Consider the following 19,445-nt stretch of genomic DNA (forward strand, 5'->3'; position numbering starts at 1 on the left):
TCAGCCTGTTTGCTGGTACTTGAACCCTTTACGAAGGTTGCTACTAATCTGGTTTTAATCCAGTCTGGTTTGGAGTTGATAACCCTGTAGTATTGATAATTGAAAACCAGAGGGCAAAACAGGTTGGGCCTGAAATTCCAATTTTTTTTTTATCGGTGCAAAATTAGGGTAGGGGACTGGAATTTGGGGTGTAAGTCAGATATGCAGAAATTTAGTTCCGTTTTAAAATAAATGCCAAGTTCCAGTGGAATTTCCAGTGAAAAGACAGAAGACGCACCCAACCCCAAAATGGGCCATGTCTGAGGGCCAAAGTTCCTGTCCCAGAAATTCCAACACTTGCACCAGAACTACACCTGTCTTAACTTAAGCCTGTAGAAACGAGGGGTGAGTTATCTACATGATTTGTCAAAGCAGGAAGTGGGTGAGTTCACAGGCTTTGAGTCTTCAGTGACTTTGCCTGAAACATCAGCTTTGACTGAAGTGGTTACAAAAATCTTTCCTCAGCCATGCTACTAAGAAAGGATTCTGCAGGCTGCCTTTCAGCAGTTTCAAGCAGCTTTTGCTTCCCACCCTTTTGTCTTGGAACCCTTACCATGGGATCATGATGGGCATTCCCATATAGGTCCTCATAATGAAGGCAGAACTGGAACAGAGTAAACAGGAAATGACAAAGGCACACAGGATAAGGCAACATCAAAGGAGAAGACCAACTAGGAGATACCCTTCCACCAGAGTCTACAGACCATGTTGCTCCCTCAGTGATGTCTCAGAATAGGTCTGCTTAAGGAGGCATAGGAACAGGAGTAGGCCATTCAGCCCCTCAAGCCTGTTCTGCTATTCAATTAGATCATGGCTGATCTATACCTCAACTCCATTTACCGGCCTTTGCTCCATTTCCCTTGATACACTTACCTAACAAAAATCTATCAATCTCAGTCTTGAAAATGTCAAGCATCCACAGCCTTTTTAGGGGGAGAGTTACAGATTTCCCCATCCCATTGCATGAAAAAGTGACTCCTGATGTAACTCTGTGTCCTGCTGCAAACTGACCTCCAAATACAAGATTAAGCAAAGAACAGACATACCTCGGAACACGATTTCATATCAAAGTGATTTTAATGTTCATATATATATATTTACAACCTTTGTTTCTTTTTATCACTGTGCCTACCCCTGAAACCCACATGCTAGCCCCTGCTCAGGTTGAATCTGATGGTGCGCAGCCTTGGTGCTCTTTTTGACTCTGAACTGAGCTTCAAACCCCATATCCTAGCCATTATAGAAACAGTCTTTTTCCACGACTCCCATACCTTTCCCCATTGCCACTGAAACCTTCATCCACACCTGTGTCACCTCATGGTTTGACCTTTCCAATGCTCTCCTTGCAGTTTCTCAAGCTTCACCCTACACAAACTCCAACTCGGCCTAAACTCTGCAGCCAGCATCCTATCCCCTTCCCTGTCCTTGCTGACCTCCATTGTCTCCACATCCCCCAATGCACCGAGTTAAAAATCCTTCTCCTGATCTACAAATTCTGTGGCCTTGTCCAGCCCTACATGCCAGCATGCACCTTCTGATCTTCATACTCTGGCCTCCCTTCCATTTCCTCCCCTCCCTTCGTTGTTCTTTGGTGGAAGGGTCTTGGCCCCTTGGCTGGAACTCCCTACCCCCTTCCCTCTTTCGTAAGCCTCAAATCCTGCATCTTCTGTCACCTCCCCTAACTGTTTAGCTGCTACTGCTTGGTGTCCAATATTTCATCTCTGTGCCTTGGGTTGTTTTATTACATTAAAGGTGGCTATGTAAATGTAAGTTATTGTTGATCTGAGGGTACCAAAGGTATGAGAAGTGTTGCATTCACCATCATTGACATCTCTCATCTTGTTGAGCACAAAATCCATCAAAAATCAAGGGGGAAAAGGCTGTGTCTTGAATAAAGAGTGGAAGTTCCAAGCAGCCAACTACAGGTAGTTTTGCTGGTCTGTAATCTTCCTTTGAAAGTGGACAGTGTTGCTGTCCAAACCTGTCCTCTCACTCCTAGTCCACACTGGCCCACCTTCCAGCTGGAGGCAGTGGATAGTGATCGGGAGGGGGGCCCCCTGGTTGACCTTTTCCCACACCCTGGCCTAGGCTGATTATAGCGCCCAGCTACTGACCCAGCTGATGGCAGCTCATTCAGCACAGGCTGGGCATGGAGCCTGGAGCCGCTTATATTTGGTTCAGGATGATTCCTGGCGGTTCCCTTTCCCACAGCCACCGAGGAGTCAAAATCTAACAGTCCTATCTCATTCAGAGTTTTCTTGCATACATTTTGTGGGGTTGCTGTGCAGTTTTGTTACACGACACTTGAAGGAAAATGCAATGACACATTAATACTTGACATAAGATGGGGCCCGGGGAGGGGGGGGGCACGGGGTAATTTGGTGGCGTCCCTCAGGTTTAACCTGATGTCCAGGACCCTCACTGTGCAGGGTGGGTCTTACAGGGCTTGGGCATTGCCCTACGTGAGTCTTTCGCAGCCCAATCAAGTGGAAAAGAACCCTTGATATCTTGTGGCCATATTCTGAGTTGACCCACCTTACGTTGCTGGGGTTGGGAGGAGGGGGAGTAGTCTGAGTTTGTGGGTGGGGATGACTGGTAGGGTTGGTTTGCAGGAAGGGGTTCTAGACTGTCTGCTGCTTCCCAAGCTCCAGGCAGAGTCTATGTCAGCCGTGGCTCAGTGGTAGCACTCTCGCCTCTGAGTCAGAAAGCTGTGAAGTTCATAGTCCCACTCCAGAGACTTAAGTGCAAAATCTAGGCTGACACTCCAGTGCAGTACTGAAGGAGTGCTGCATTGTTGGAGGTGCCGTCTTTTGGATGAGACATTAAATCAAGGCTCCGTCTGCTCTCCCAGGTGGATGTAAAAGATCTCACGGCTCTATTCAAAGAGGAGCAGGGGAGTTCTCCCGGTGTCCTGGCCAACATTTATCCCTCAACCAACACCTGGAACAGATTATCTGGTCATTCATTTCATTACTGTTTGTGGGACCTTGCTGTGCGTAAATTGGCTGCCGCTTTTCCTACATTACAACAGTTTACAACAGTGACTAACTTCAAAAGTACTTCATTGGTTGTAAAGCGCTTTGGGACGTACTGAGGCCATGTGAAAGGCGCTATATAAGTGCAAGTCTTTCTTCTATATATTGCACATTGCAGATGTACCAGAGTTATTTACCCACATGTTTGTTGTGGGAGAGGAGAAAGATTTGGTTTAGCTGCTGTGGTTCGGAGAGTGAGGCTCCTGTATAAATTATCCCATGTGACCATTGCAGGTGCAGGCAGGGTCCACCTCTGAGGTTTTTAATGTCAGAAAAGGTTCTATATCAGTGCCTCAGTATTTCGCTCTATTTTAATGACCTTCCTGTGGTTTGCACGAAATCCCCGCTGCAGATGGTAGTGACTCCTTACACGTCAGCATGGCTTCATGCAACAACAGAAGACCGTTTATTCTGAATGTAAAAAAGTTTGTCACCGGTTGCCTGATAATCGTTTTTCCTGCCATGTACTAATTACAGTGAAGCCACGAGTCACCACGCAGCTTAGAATAACCTTGAAGAACAGAACCAATTAGGAGGATTGTACCACTTTGCTAAGACAAAGGTAAGCGCTGATCAAGACCACATTTAAACTTATTGTTTTCAGTGGAGACACAAAGTTACTTGCTGCTCTTATGCTACACAGCATGTAGAGATCTTGGCTGATTATCAAACATTGGTTTTCTTTATCAACTTGTCCTGCAGTCTGTGCTAAGCTGTATCACTTGCTAAATGCCCTACTTTCTGGTGAAATCATGCATGTTAGCAACAAGTTCAATTGGCACGGTTCTGCTTTCACTGTCTCTGCCATTTTTAATGTCTTTTCCTTCCTCTTTAGATTCTCATCACCCTTCCTCCCTATGCCAATCTCTGGCCAAGAGCACAGTCAGGCCCCAGGCTTGCCCGTTTCGTCCTACTCTGTAACCTGGTTGCTGGAATTTGTCCAAGAGCAGACATTTATTCACCTGGTCTTTCCCTCCCTGTTTATGGGGAAGCAGCTCACCTCCATTTGGAACTTTTTACCTGGAGGTGGCTGAAATGAGAATTGTTGATCTATAAGGGAATTGTCTGGGTAAACCCATGTTCTGTTGAGCGATGCAGAACTTTGCTACAGCAACACCAACACCCTTGGGCCCTGTTATCACTGCCTAGTCTTCTGTATCACATGGGTTTTTTCTATCAGCCTTGTAACAAAATGGTTCTGTTTGAATACAAGAGTAAGGAAGTCTTACTACAATTGTACAGGGCTTTGGTGAGACCTCACCTGGAGTACTCTGTACAATTTTAGTCTCCTTATCTAAGGAAGAATATACTTGCTTTAGAGGCGGTGCAACAAAGGTTCACTAGATTGATTCCTGGGATGAGAGGGTTGTCCTATGAGGAGAGATTGAGTAGAATGGGCCTATGCTCTCGGAGTTTAGAAGAATGAGAGGTGATCTCATTGGAACAGATGCTGAGAGGTTATTTCCCCTGGCTGGAGAGTCTAGAACTAGGTGGCATCGTCTCAGGATAAGGAGTGAGGAGGACGAGGTGAGGAGGAATTTTTTCACTCAGAGGGTTGTGAATCTTTGGAATTCTCTACCCCAGAGGGCTGTGGATGCCGAGTCGTTGAGTATTTTCAAGGCTGAGATGGATAGATTTTTGGACTCCAGGGGAATCAAGGGATATGGGGATCGGGCAGGAAAGTGGAGTTGAGGTCAAAGATTAGCCATGAAGGCAGAGCAGGCTCGAGGGGCCGTGTGGCCTACTCCTGCTCTAATTTCTTATGTTCTTATGAATTCACCGCTGGTGCTCTAGAATCTTCACTCAGGGACAATTCTGCAGCAGCAATAGTGGCAGATGAACATAACCAGATGTTTTTGTTGTAGTTCAATCATGATTTTCATTTTCAGCACAGTCCTTTCATGATGGCTGGAAACTGCATTGCTGGTCAGTACAGGTGAACCGAACGCTCGGTCAGTATTGGTGAACCGAACACTCGGTCAGTACAGGTGAACCGAACGCTCGGCCTGTACAGGTGAACCGAACGCTCGGTCAGTACAGGTGAACCGAACGCTCGGTCAGTACAGGTGAACCGAACGCTCGGTCAGTACAGGTGAACCGAACGCTCGGTCAGTACTGGTGAACCGAACACTCGGTCAGTACAGGTGAACCGAACGCTCGGCCTGTACAGGTGAACCGAACGCTCGGCCTGTACAGGTGAACCGAACGCTCGGTCAGTACAGGTGAACCGAACGCTCGGTCAGTACAGGTGAACCGAACGCTCGGCCTGTACAGGTGAACCGAACGCTCGGTCAGTACAGGTGAACCGAACGCTCGGTCAGTACAGGTGAACCGAACGCTCGGCCAGTACAGGTGAACCGAACGCTCGGCCTGTACAGGTGAACCCAACGCTCGGTCAGTACAGGTGAACCGAACGCTCGGTCAGTACAGGTGAACCGAACGCTCGGTCAGTACAGGTGAACCGAACGCTCGGTCAGTACAGGTGAACCGAACGCTCGGTCAGTACAGGTGAACCCAACGCTCGGTCAGTACAGGTGAACCGAACGCTCGGTCAGTACAGGTGAACCGAACGCTCGGCCTGTACAGGTGAACCGAACGCTCGGCCTGTACAGGTGAACCCAACGCTCGGTCAGTACAGGTGAACCGAACGCTCGGTCAGTACAGGTGAACCGAACACTCGGTCAGTACAGGTGAACCCAACGCTCGGTCAGTACAGGTGAACCGAACGCTCGGTCAGTACAGGTGAACCCAACGCTCGGCCTGTACAGGTGAACCGAACACTCGGTCAGTACAGGTGAACCGAACGCTCGGCCTGTACAGGTGAACCGAACACTCGGTCAGTACAGGTGAACCGAACGCTCGGTCAGTACAGGTGAACCGAACACTCGGTCAGTACAGGTGAACCGAACACTCGGTCAGTACAGGTGAACCGAACGCTCGGCCTGTACAGGTGAACCGAACGCTCGGTCAGTACAGGTGAACCGAACGCTCGGCCTGTACAGGTGAACCGAACGCTCGGTCAGTACAGGTGAACCGAACGCTCGGCCTGTACAGGTGAACCGAACGCTCGGTCAGTACAGGTGAACCGAACGCTCGGTCAGTACAGGTGAACCGAACGCTCGGTCAGTACAGGTGAACCGAACGCTCGGCCTGTACAGGTGAACCCAACACTCGGCCTGTACAGGTGAACCCAACGCTCGGCCTGTACAGGTGAACCCAACACTCGGCCTGTATAGTTGAACTGAACGCTCGGCCTGTACAGGTGAACCGAATGCTAGGCCTGTACAGGTGAACCGAATGCTAGGCCTGTACAGGTGAACCCAACGCTCGGCCTGTACAGGTGAACCGAACGCTCGGTCAGTACAGGTGAACCGAACGCTCGGCCTGTACAGGTGAACCCAATGCTCGGTCAGTACAGGTGAACTGGTAATCAAGCCCAGAGCCGTGGTATTCCAGCCCTGTTAATCCAGCCCTGGTGATCCAGCCGTGAGCCCAGGAAGCTCAGCCTTTTGTATTTCTAATTCTTGGCCTGTAGTTTCCTCCACATTTGGGCTCAGATTCACCTGTAATCTGGGCTCAAACAAATTACGTGTAGTAAAAGATCGCATAATTTTGGGCGTAAGTAAGTAATGCTCGTAACTACAATACACCCAAGTCTCCTCAATCTTTCACGTCTGTCATTCAAATTTTCTGTCCGAACGAATCTCTACCCACAAAACTATCCACTTCGGAAGGAAAAACAGAAAGGCAGAGTATTATTTAAATGGTGATAGATTGGGAAATGTTGATGTACAAAGGGACCTGGGTTTCCATGTACACCAGTCACTGAAAGCAAACATGCAGGTGCAGCAAGCAGTTAGGAAGGCAAATGGTATGTTGGCCTTCATTGCAAGAGGATTTGCGTACAGGAGCAAGGATGTCTTACTGCAGTTATACAGGGTCTTGGTGAGACCACACCTGGAGTATTGTGTGCAGTTTTGGTCTCCTTACCTAAGAAAGGATATACTTGCCATAGAGGGAGTGCAGCGAAGGTTCACCAGACTGATTCCTGGGATGGCAGGACAGTCATATGAGGAGAGATTGGGTCGACTCGGCCTGTATTCACTAGAGTTTAGAAGAATGAGGGGATCTCATTGAAACATATAAAATTCTTACAGGGCCAGACAGACTGGATGCAGGGAGGATGTTTCCCCTGGCTGGGGGGTACAGAACAAGGGGTCACAGTCTCAGGATACGGGGTAGGACATTTAGGACTGAGATGAGGAGAAATTTCTTCACTCAGAGGGTGGTGAACCTGTGGAATTCTCTACCACAGAAGGCTGTGGAGGCCAAGTCACTGAATATATTTAAGAAGGAGTTAGATAGATTTCTAGACACAAAAGACATCAAGGGGTATGGGGAGAGAGCGGGAACATGATACAAAAAGGCTGAGCTGCCTGGGCTCACGGCTGGATCACCAGGGCTGGATTAACAGGGCTGGAATATCACGGCTCTGGGCTTGATTACCAGATCACCTGTACTGGCCGAGCATTCGATTTACCTGGTATTGAGATAGAGGATCAGCCATGATCATATTGAATGGCGCAGCAGGCTTGAAGGGCCGAATGGCCTCCTCCTGCTTCTATTTTCTATGTTTCTATGTTTCTAAAACTGGCCACGTCCCCGATACTCAAATGTGAGTATCCTCTAATTTGGTTTGTACAAGGGTCTCTCAACACTGCCGCCAGATTCTCAGATGCAGCAGGAAATAAAGGCACTCCTCTGGACTTTTAATTGCAATGTTTTGAGAGTTTAAAAAAAATTCTCCTCACTGAGATCTGCTCTGTAGTTTCTGTTTCTTTTAATGCATTTTTTATGGCAAAGCATAAGTCACCTTAAAAGTTGAAAAGCTTCCATGATTGCAGGAAGTTAAACATGCTGTGCCTCATGTGCATGAATGATGGTTAAATGAGTTGAAACTTAAATTTTAAGACTCATGGAAGAAATAGCCGAGTGTGGGTTCAGCGTTTCCTTGGGCCCCGATTGTTTTTGCTGATTTATGCCCATTTATGCCACTTTTAAATTCGGGTGAATTCTAATGAGATTGGGACGATACTTGGGCGTAACTTGACATCGGCAAAATGGACTGACAATGGCCACATTCTCGGGTCTAACTTCCGGGTCGCTCCCAAGGAGAGAACCCCAGGCCCTTACTTGCTGGTTTGTCCCATTTGAATTGTGTGGCTCTGGAGGTTTGGAAAGGGTTAGTTTCAGTACCGTTGCCTCATAATGGATAAATCCTGAGTCAGAACACCGAGATCTGTTAGTATTTGCAATTGCAGGTATAAGCAAGTTACTGAGAACATGAACTTTGAACTTTGTCCGTTCTCCCTCCCACCCCCCAAGTCTATGATACGCACCTTGTGGCCCAAACAAAAACTCGGACACACCCGAATTAGAACACCTGACCTCAAATTCCAGTCTTGACTTAAGACGCCTTTACCGTGTTGTGTTTTTTCAGTACATTGTGGAGTTTTACTTGGAGCTGATATACTTGTCCCTTCTCATACGGCGTGCTTGGCCAGCTCCCCAGGCAGCAGCATGCATTTACAAGTAATGTAAGCACATAACAATGCAAAATCTTTTACACCGACTCCATCCCCCTCCCTGGCCACTGTCTGAGACTGAACCAGACCATTCGCATCCTATTTGACCCCAAACTGAGCTTCTGACCACAGATCCGCTCCATCACCAAAACCACCGACTTCCACCTCCATAACATCTCCCGTCTCCACCCCCGCCTCAGCTCATCTGCTGCTGAAACTCTCATCCAAGGGGTCACAGTCTCAGGATACGGGGCAGGACATTTAGGACTGAGATGAGGAGAAATTTCTTCACTCAGAGGGTGGTGAACCTGTGGAATTCTCTACCACAGAAGGCTCTGGAGGCCAAGTCACTGAATATATTTAAGAAGGAGTTAGATAGATTTCTAGACACAAAAGACTTTGTTACCTATGGACTCGACTATTCCAATGTTCTCCTGGCTGGCCTCCCACCTTCCACTCCTTCATAAACAGGAGCTCATCCGGAACTCTGCTGCCCGTATCCTAACTCGCACCAAGTGCCGTTCACCCATCACCCCTTCTGCTCACTGACCTACATTGGCTCCCAGTCCGGGAACGCCTCAATTTTAAAATTCTCATCCTTGTTTTCAAATCCCTCCATGGCCTCGCCCCCTCCCTATCCCTGTAACCTCCTCCAGCCCTACAACCCTCCGAGATGTCTGCGCTCCCCGATTTTCTTCACTCCACCATTGGCGGTCATGCCCTCAGCTGCCTAGGCCCTAAGCTCTGGAATTCCCTCCCTAAACCTCTCCACCTTTCTCTCCCCCTTTAAGTCACTCCTTAAAACCTACCTCTTTGACCAAGCTTTTGGTCACCTACCCTAATATCTCCTTATGCGGCTCAGTGTCAAATTTTGTTTGATAATCGCTCCTGTGAAGAACCTTGGCACATTTTACTACATTAAAGGCGCTATATAAATGCAAGTTGCTGTTGTTGCTGCTGTTATGGTGGGTTTTACCAGATGCCCCATGTTTGCAGGGGGCCCCATGGTGTGTTAATCCACCCTGAGGACTACTCTCTATCTGCTGAACGATATCTCCTATTGATTAACAGTGAAGCAGTTTTGACCGTGTCGAGCCCTGCTGTATGAAGAAGTAGATACAACAGTGGTCAGCAGCACCTGCACAGGGCAAAGGGGCGAGAAATGGCGAAATGTGATACAAATGCGAAGCTCGTGCATATCTGCACTGTTAATCTATTCATTCTGTCAATTCATTTCCAGAAACTGAGTTTGTGGTAGATTGGCACAGATTGATATTTCTTCACCAATTAAGCTGATTGTTCATCTTTCTGTACCATCTGACACACTGAGCACAGTATCACTCATATAGTGAACTTTGGTCCCTATCACTTTGAATTTTTAATTAAGCTTTATATTTAAATTATAATCTATACACACTCTACACAACGCAGTCATTTTTTTCCACAGAAAAAATGTGAATTCTCCAATAATTTAAAATCAGGTAACATAACTACAGGTACAGTAGTGTAGTGGTTATGTTGTGGACTGGTAATCCAGTGGCCTGGATTAATAATTCAGTAAAGAACGAGAGTTTCAAATCCCACCATGGCAGTTTGAGAATTTCAATTCAGTTTTAAAAATCTGGAAATAAAACGCTGGTATCAGTGAGCGATCATGAAGCTGTCGGATCATCATAAAAACCCAACTGGTTCACCAGTGCCCATCAGAGAAAACCTGCCGTTCCTACCCGGTCTGGCCTATATGTGACTCCAGTCCCACACTAACCTGGTTGACTGTTAACTGCCCTCTGATGTGGCCTAGCAAGCTACTCAGTTGTATCAGAAACACTGCTACCAGTGGTTCCAAGAGAAGGCCCATCTTCACCTCAGGACAACTAGGGATGGGTAATAAATGCCGACGTTGCCAACGATGCCCACATCCTGAGAATGAATTTAAAAACCCAACCAAATTGTAATTTAATGCTAAAAAAATTAAAATGCTCAGCTAACTGGAATTAAATGACTTTGAATTAAGAGTAGGTTGTAATGGAAAGGTTTGTCCATTAGTGACACCTGTGTGTATCCCTGTTTTTGAATATGTTGGAACCTTTCTGTTAATGTGTCTGTATGTATTGTGTCTATTCGGTCTGTGTTTCTGGATATGCTTTTTTGTCAGTTTGAGTGTGTGTGCGCGTGTGTATGTGAGTGTGTGCGTGCATATATGAGTGTGTGCTCACGACACTGTTGCGCTTCTTGTAACATCACATTTTGAAGGAGCATTCTCACTCATTCACAGGTCAATCTTCACGTGTGAGTCTTGACAGTGATATTACCAAACTGCTCAACAGAGAGGGATATCACGGCTAAATGTGACACTTCCTCACCCGACATCCACTCGCGCCATTTTCCAGCGGGATGGCAATCAGGAGTGGGAGCTGTTGTTCATTTTTCCCCTTTCTATCCTGCCCTGAGGCCAATTGCTGCCCAGACTGAGATCGGTTAATTCAGCACAGACCAGGGCTCAGACCTGATACCTCCATTCTACACAGCTCACTGTCACACCGGAAGGGTAGTTCTACATTCAGTCATGGGAGGAGCTCTTTAGCGTGCTTCTTGACATACCGTGTCCACTGCTTTTAGCGGGCACGTTGGCGTTAGCGCGATTTACCCGCTATATGCAATGGATGGTAAAGCCAATCCCTACTACCATGATCTCTGCGGGCTGTACCGGTCACTGAAGTACTGACCAGTATGGGGTGCAGCTTCCAGTCAGTCCCTGTTCTGACTTAGAGAAGCGCCCACAGAAAATGCGAGTCTGTCAGCTAAGAGATCGTGGGAGAGACACACGGCAGCACCGAGGCTTCCTGGAGACTCATCAGGGGTAAAAACTGAACATCGCACATCTGTAACTACTGTACAGGGGTCAACGAGATGTCAAGAACTGCCCGAAATAGCCGGTGTTATTAGTAATTGTAATTGTTATGTACATTATTAACTGTAATTGTCTCCTATGGTAATGGGAAGTGGTTGGCGCTTTTTACCCGATATAGGCAGAAGCCCGTATGGATGGTCTAAGTGATAAGGACTGTATTTTCAACCAATCTATTTTCAGGACTTACTTCTGAGCTAGAACCTGGTGGATGAGGTTCTTTGTAGGCACATAGCACATCTGTTTAAATAACGGTCGGAAGATGTGTTCCTCCTACAGATATGAATCAATACTCTTGTGGGAAGCACCTTCCTGACTAGACCACACATAACTACCTAAGCAGAGACAGGCAGCAAGAAGCACCTCCATTACATTAATACAGCCTCACCACACTGTTCTGTCAGGTAGAAGAGAATTTCACTGTAGGGTTAGAGTCGATTGTTTAACGATATCAGGTCATTTCTCTTCATTGATTCACTTAATCCACTTGCCTCAGATTCTCATGGCCTCTAGAACCAGAGAAGAGAACACCAGACGGGAAGACAAGCAGGAAAAGAGAGAAACAAAGAAAGACTTGCATTTATATAGTGCTTTTCACAACCTCAGGACGTCCCAAAGCACTTTACAGCCAATGAAGTACTTTTGAAGTGTAGTCAGTGTTGTAGGAAATGCGGCAGCCAATTTGTGCACAGCAAGATCCCACAAACAGCAACGAGATAAATGACCCGGTAATCTGTTTTTAGATGTTGGTTGAGGGATAAATATTGGGCAGGACACTGGGAGAACACCCCTGCTTTTCTTCAAATAGTGCCATGGGATCTTTTGCGTCCACCTGCGGGGCCTCGGTCTCATTTGAAAGACAGCACCTCTGACTGCAGCAATCCGTCAGTACTACAGTTAAGTGTCAGCCTGGATTATGTGCTTAAGGCTCTGGACTGGGACTTGGACCCACAACCTTCTGACTCAGAGGCGAGAGTGCTACCACTGAGACACATAACTGACCAACTCAGAGAAAAGTACCTGATAAAACACACCCTCTGGTTTACTATGAGCAATGCCATGGGAGAGTGATTAATTATTATATACATACAATACTGTACAAGTACTGAGAGTTGTTGAACTTGTAACTAGCTATGTAACTTGTCTGAACGTGAAGTGCAAATCCATTTAAAATGTTAGTTGTTTCCTACTTTGATCATGACAGAGTAGGATCTAGTGTCCTTGACTCCTTTGAGTTGGATGTAGTGTCTGTGAATCCTTGGAGTTCGACGTAGTGTCCTTGAATCCTTCGACTTGAATGTACTTTCCCTGAATTCTTGGACTTGGACTTCGAATCTCTGAATCCTTAAAAGTTGGATGTAGTGTCCTTGAATCCTTGGCATTGGATGTAGTTAGATGTAGGGACCCTCAACCATGGATTTGGATATAGTGTCCCTGAATCCTTCGAGCTGGATGTTGTATTCCTGCATCCTCACCGGGGTGTTTGCTAGTGCTGTTGGGGAAAGTTTAAACTAGAGTGGCAGGGGGATGGGAACCGGAGAGGGGAATCAGAAGGGAGTAAAGTTGAGAGCAGCAAGAGAGGGGAAGACCCAGGGGAAATTTACAACACAAATAGTACAAACAGTTGTTCAAGAACAAGTGAAAAGGAAAAGCGTAGAGCAGCAGAAAGAAAGTGTACTTTAGACACTACAGATAAAGTGAAAACTAGAAGGCGTAAGGCGATTAACCCAGCATCAAAGCTGAAGGTCAGGCTAGGGTGTGTGGTCCAACTAAGAGTTCTATATACAAATGCATGGAGTATAAGGAATAAATTAAATGAACTACAGGTTCAAATTCAAATAGGAGGGTATGACATGATAGCTATCATTGAGGCATGGCTGCAGGATGGTCAGGATTGGGAACTAATTATACCAAGTTATAAGGTCTACAGGAGAGATAGGGAAAATGGAAGAGGGAGAGGAGTAGCCTTAATGATTAGAGATGAAATCACTTCAGTGATAAAGGAGGATATAATGAGAGGTAAGCAGCCAACAGAGACCTTTTGGGTTTAATTGAGAAACAGGAAAGGATCCAAGACTATAGTGGGAATTGTGTATAGGACCCCTGGCAACAGCTCTGAAGTGCAAGATTGTATAAATACAGAGATTACACAAGCATGTAAGAAAGGCATAGTGGTCTTAATGGGGGACTTTAACCTTCACATAGATTGGGAAAAGCAGACTAGCAACTGTCAGAAAGGTAGTGAATTTCTTGAGTGTGTTCGGGATAGTTTTCCACAGCAGTATGTCCTAGAGGCAACAAGGGGTTAAGCCATACTAGATTTAGTAATGAGTAATGAACCAGATTTAGTTAACGGCTTAACTGTACGCGAACATCTATCCAATAGTGATCATAACATGATCGAGTTCAATGTAGTGTTTGAAAGGGAAAAAAGTGAGTCAGCTGCTAAGATTCTAGACTTGGGTAAGGCCGACTTCAATGGGCAAATCTGTTAATGGGTAAAACGACTGATGATCAGTGGGAAATGTTTAAAGAAACATTTAATGTGATACAGAATCGGTTTATACCCCTGAGGGGCAAGAACTCTACTTGCCAAAAAAAACAGCCATTGTCAACTAAAGAGGTAAGGGACAGTATAAGACATAAGGAAAGGGCATACAAAAAGGCAAAAAATGGCACAGATCCTGGCGAATGGGAAAGATACAAAGATCAACAAAGGGTCACAAAACAGATAGTAAGAGCTACAAAAAGAGAGTATGAAAAGAAACTTGCAAGGGATATCAAAACCAATACGAAGAACTTTTATAGTTACATTAGGGAAAAGAGGGTGGTCAGGAGCAGTGTTGGCCCCTTAAAAACTGAAAGTGGGGATATTGTCATTGACAATGGGGAAATGGCGGAGATGTTGAACGATTACTTTGCGTCAGTATTTACAGTAGAAAAAGAGGATAGCATGCTGGAAATCCCAAGAAAACTAATATTGAATCGGGGACAGGACTCGATAAAATTAATATAAGTAAAGCAACAGTAATGAAGAAAGTAATAGTACTAAAGAGTGACAAATCCCCAGGACCAGATGGTTTCCATCCCAGGGTTTTAAAAGAAGTAGGTGAGCACATTGCAGATGCCCTAACTATAATCTTTCAAAGTTCTCTAGATTCAGGAACTGTCCCTCTGGATTGGAAAATTGCACATGTCACTCCGCTTTTTAAGAAAGGAGAGAGAGGGAAACCAGGGAATTATAGACCAGTTCGCCTAACATCTGTCGTGGGGAAAATGCTGGAGTCTATAATTAAGGATAGGGTGACTGAACACCTCGAGAATTTTCAGTTAATCACAGAGAGCCAGCATGGATTTGTGAAAGGTAGGTCGTGCCTGACAAACCTGATTGAATTTTTTGAAGAGGTGACTAAAGTAGTGGATAGGGGAATGTCAATGGATCTTATTTACATGGACTTCCAGAAGGCATTTGATAAGATCCCACATAAGAGACTGTTAGCTAAGATAGAAGCCCATGGAATCGAGGGAAAAGTACGTACTTGGTTAGGAAGTTGGCTGAGCGAAAGGCGACAGAAAGTAGGGATAATGGGAAGGTACTCACATTGGCAGGATGTGACTAGTGGAGTCCCGCAGGGATCTGTCTTGGGGCCTCAATTATTCACAATATTTATTAACGACTTAGATGAAGGCATAGAAAGTCTCATATCTAAGTTTACTGATGACACAAAGATTGGTGGCATTATAAGCAGTGTAGATGAAAACATAAAATGACAAAGCAATATTGATAGATTAGGTGAATGGGCAAAACTGTGGCAAATGGAATTCAATGTAGACAAATGTGAGGTCATCCACTTTGGATCAAAAAAGGAGAGAACAGGGTACTTTCTAAATGGTAAAAAGTTAAAAACAGTGGATGTCCAAAGGGACTTCGGGGTTCAGGTACATAGATCATTGAAGTGTCATGAACAGGTGCAGAAAATAATCAATAAGGCTAATGAAATGCTGGCCTTTATATCTAGAGGACTAGAGTATAAGGGGGCAGAAGTTATCCTGCAGCTATACAAAACCCTGGTTAGACCGCACCTTGAGTACTGTGAGCAGTTCTGGGCACCGCACCTTCGGAAGGACATATTGGCCTTGGAGGGAGTGCAGCGTAGGTTTACTAGAATGATACCCGGACTTCAAGGGTTAAGTTACGAGGAGAGATTACACAAATTGGGGTTGTATTCTCTGGAGTTTAGAAGGTTAAGGGGTGATCTGATTGAAGTTTAAAAGATATTAAGGGGAACGGATAGAGTGGATAGAGAGAAACTATTTCCGCTGGTTGGGGATCCTAGGAGTAGGGGGCACAGTCTAAAAATTAGAGCCAGATTTTTCAGGAGCGAGATTAGAAAACATTTCTACACACAAAGGGTGGTAGAAGTTTGGAACTCTCTTCCGCCAACGGCAATTGATACTAGCTCAATTGCTAAATTTAAATCTGAGATTGATAGCTTTTTGGCAACCAAAGGTATTAAGGGATATGGGCCAAAGGCAGGTCAAAGGAGTTAGATCACAGATCAGCCATGATCTTATCAAATGGCGGAGCAGGCATGAGGGGCTGAATGGCCTACTCCTCTTCCTATGTTCCTATGAATCCTTTCAGTTGGATGTAGTGTCCTTGAATTCTTTGAGTTGGATCTGGTGTTCCTGAATCCATGGAGTTGGGTCTTGTGTCGCTGAATCCTACAAGTTTAATGTTGTGTCCTTGAATCCTTTCAGTTGGATGTAGTGGCACTGAATCCTTGGAGTTGTAGGGAGTGTCCCTGAATCTTTGGATTTGGTGTCCCTGAATCCTGGGAGTTGGATGTGGTGACCCTCAATCCCTGGAGTTGGAAGTTGTGTCCCTGAACCATGGAGTTGGATGCTGTATTCCTGAATCCATGGAGTTCGGTACATTGTCGCTGAATCCTACAAGTTTAATGTTATGTCTTGAATCCTTTCAGTTAGATGGCGTGTCTCAGAGTCCTTGGAGTTGGATTTAGTGTACCTGAATCCTTGGAATTGGATGCAGTGTCCCTGAATCCTTGGAATTGGATGCAGCGTCCCTGAATCCTTGGATTTGGATGCAGTGTCCCTGAATCCTTGGAATTGGATGCAGTGTCCCTGAATCCTTGGAGTTGGATGTAGTGTCCTTGAATCCTTGGAGATGGATGTTGTGTCCTTGAATCCTTTCAGTTTAATGTAGTGTCCCTGAATCCTTTCAGTTGTATGTAGTGTCCCTGAATCATTCGAGTTTGGATGTGGTGTCCCTGAATCCTTGGAGTTGGATGTGGTGTCCCTGAATCCTTGGAGTTGGATGTAGTGTCCCTGAATCCTTCGAGTTGGATGTAGTGTCCCTGAATCCTTGGAGTTGGATGTAGTGTCCCTGAATCCTTGGCGTTGGATGTGGTGTCCCTGAATCCTTGGAGTTGGATGTAGTGTCCCTGAATCCTTGGAGTTGGATGTAGTGTCCTTGAATCCTTGGAGATGGATGTAGTGTCCCTGAATCCTTTCAGTTTAATGTAGTGTCCCTGAATCCTTTCAGTTGTATGTAGTGTCCCTGAATCATTCGAGTTTGGATGTAGTGTCCCTGAATCCTTGGCGTTGGATGTGGAGTCCCTGAATCCTTGAAGTTGGATGTAGTGTCCCTGAATCCTTGGAGTTGGATGTAGTGTCCCTGAATCTCCAGAGTTGGATGTAGTGTCCCTGAATCTCCAGAGTTGGATGTAATGTCCTTGAATCCTCGGAGTTGGTTGGAGTGTCACTCAATCCTTGGAGTTGGTTGTAGTGTCCCGGACTCCTTTGAGTTGGATGTTGTTGACCGGAAGTTACCGGTTAACGGTTTTGGCTTAGTACACAGAGAAGAGTCAATTCTCTCTTAATTCTCAATTCGCTTTATTAACGTTATTAGATCATGTACATACCGCTTATACGTCTGGTTAGATATAGGCATGCAGTTTACAGCAGGTTATACAGTTTTATACTCAAACTAGGTTTTAAACGCACACCCTCTAGGTTTCCCTGACTAACACTCCCTGAGTATTAAGATTTAAATGCACACCCACTAGGTTTCTCTGACTAACACTCCCTGAGTGGTCACAGAATAGAAAGGATATTATATTACCCGGAAAGGAGAGATAATGCTGGCCAGGCGATTCGTTCTCTCTCTTTCGACGTAGTCTCTACGTCCCTGACGTAGGGTCCCTACTTCCACGATGGTTAGTCTCCGGAGTCTCCCTCAAAACACACTCTAGCACCAAGCCTGCAATTCTTCAGTTTTAACTTCAAGCCTGTCTTTTCGAATGATGCTATCTTCTCCGGTTGGCTTAAAGTTGCTGGAGTGGTCGGTGTCATCCCCTGATTGGCTCTGATCCAAGGGGCTAGGTAGCATCACTCATTACTCCTTTTCTAAATAAGGACTGGTGTCTCATCAGAGCTCCTTTGTCCCTCTAAGAAGCGGAACGAATTCAAACCGGTTCTGGCCAGTACAGACCAGTGACTGAACTCCAGGTCACCTCAGTTCAAAAGTCAGTGTCTTTGTTAGCAATTCGAATTAAGCTCTGTAGTTTTCTGCAGCCCCTGGCCAACAATGTGGTGTCCCTGAATCCTTGGAGTTGGATCTGGTGTTCCTGAATCCATGGAGTTGGGTGTCGTGTCACTGAATCCTACAAGTTTAATGTGTCCTTGAATCCTTTGAGTTGGATATAGTGTCACTGAATCCTTGGAGTTCTAGGGAGTGTCCCTGGATCTTTAGATTTGGTGTCCCTGAATCCTGGGAGTTGGATGTGGTGACCCTGAATCCCTGGATTTGCATGTCGTGTCCCTGAATCCTTGGAGTTGGATTTTGTGTCACTGAATCCTTGGAGTTGGATGTAGTGTTCCTGAATTCATGGAGTTGGGTGTCGTGTCGCTGAATCCTACAAGTTTAATGTTGTGTTCTTGAATCCTTGGAATTGGATGTAGTGTTCTTGAATCCTATGAGTTGGTGTCCCTGAATCTTTGGATTTGGTGTCCCTGAATCTTTGGATTTGGTGTCCCTGAATCCTGGGAGTTGGATGTGGTGACCCTGAATCCCTGGATTTGCATGTCGTGTCCCTGAATCCTTGGAGTTGGATGTTGTATTCCTGAATCCTTGGAGTTGGAAGTGGTGTCCCTGAACCATGGAGTTGGATCTGGTGTTCCTGAATCCATGGAGCTCGGTGTAGTGTCGCTGAATCCTACAAGTTTAATGTTGTGTCCTTGAATCCTTTCAGTTGGATGGATTGTCCAAGATTTCTTGGAGTTGGATGTAGTGTCCCTGACCCTTGGAGTTGAATGTAGTGTTCCTGAATCCTTCAAGTTGGAAGTGATGTCCCTGAATCCTTTGCATTGGAGGTAGTGTCCTTGAATTCTTGAAGTTGGATGTCGTGTCCTTGAATCCTTTGGTTGGATGTAGTGACCCTGAATCCTTCGCATTGGATGTTGTGTCCCTGAATCCTTGACTTTGGATGTAATGTCCCTGAATCCTTGGAGTTGGATGTCGTATCCCGGATTGCCTGGAGTTGGATGTAGTGTCCCTGAATCCTTGGAGTTGTGTGTAGTGTCCCTGACCCTTGGAGATGGATGTAGTGCCCCTGAATCCGAGGCATTGGATGTAGTGTCCTTGAATCCAAAGGGTTTTTAAAAAATTCGCTCATGGGATGTGGGCGTTGCTGGCGAGGCCGGCATTTATTGCCCATCCCTAATTGCCCTTGAGAAAGTGGTGGTGAGCCGCCTTCTTGAACCACTGCAGTCCGTGTGGTGACGGTTCTCCCACAGTGCTGTTAGGAAGGGAGTTCCAGGATTTTGACCCAGGGATGATGAAGGAACAGCGATATA

At 45.9% G+C, this 19,445-nt stretch overlaps 1 protein-coding gene across 1 annotated transcript in view; it reads left to right on the plus strand.

Moving 5' to 3' along the window:
- The first annotated feature begins 3,479 nt into the window (after positions 1 to 3,479).
- Positions 3,480 to 19,445, plus strand: part of LOC137344798 (linker for activation of T-cells family member 2-like) — a 139,465-nt gene continuing 123,499 nt past the window's right edge. Inside the window, exon 1 of the mRNA XM_068007956.1 lies at positions 3,480 to 3,636. The gene's annotated coding sequence lies outside the window, so the exon portion shown is untranslated. The remainder of the gene's footprint in view (positions 3,637 to 19,445) is intronic.

The sequence above is a fragment of the Heptranchias perlo genome, chromosome 28 (assembly GCF_035084215.1).
Source record: "Heptranchias perlo isolate sHepPer1 chromosome 28, sHepPer1.hap1, whole genome shotgun sequence".
NCBI lineage: Eukaryota > Metazoa > Chordata > Chondrichthyes > Hexanchiformes > Hexanchidae > Heptranchias > Heptranchias perlo.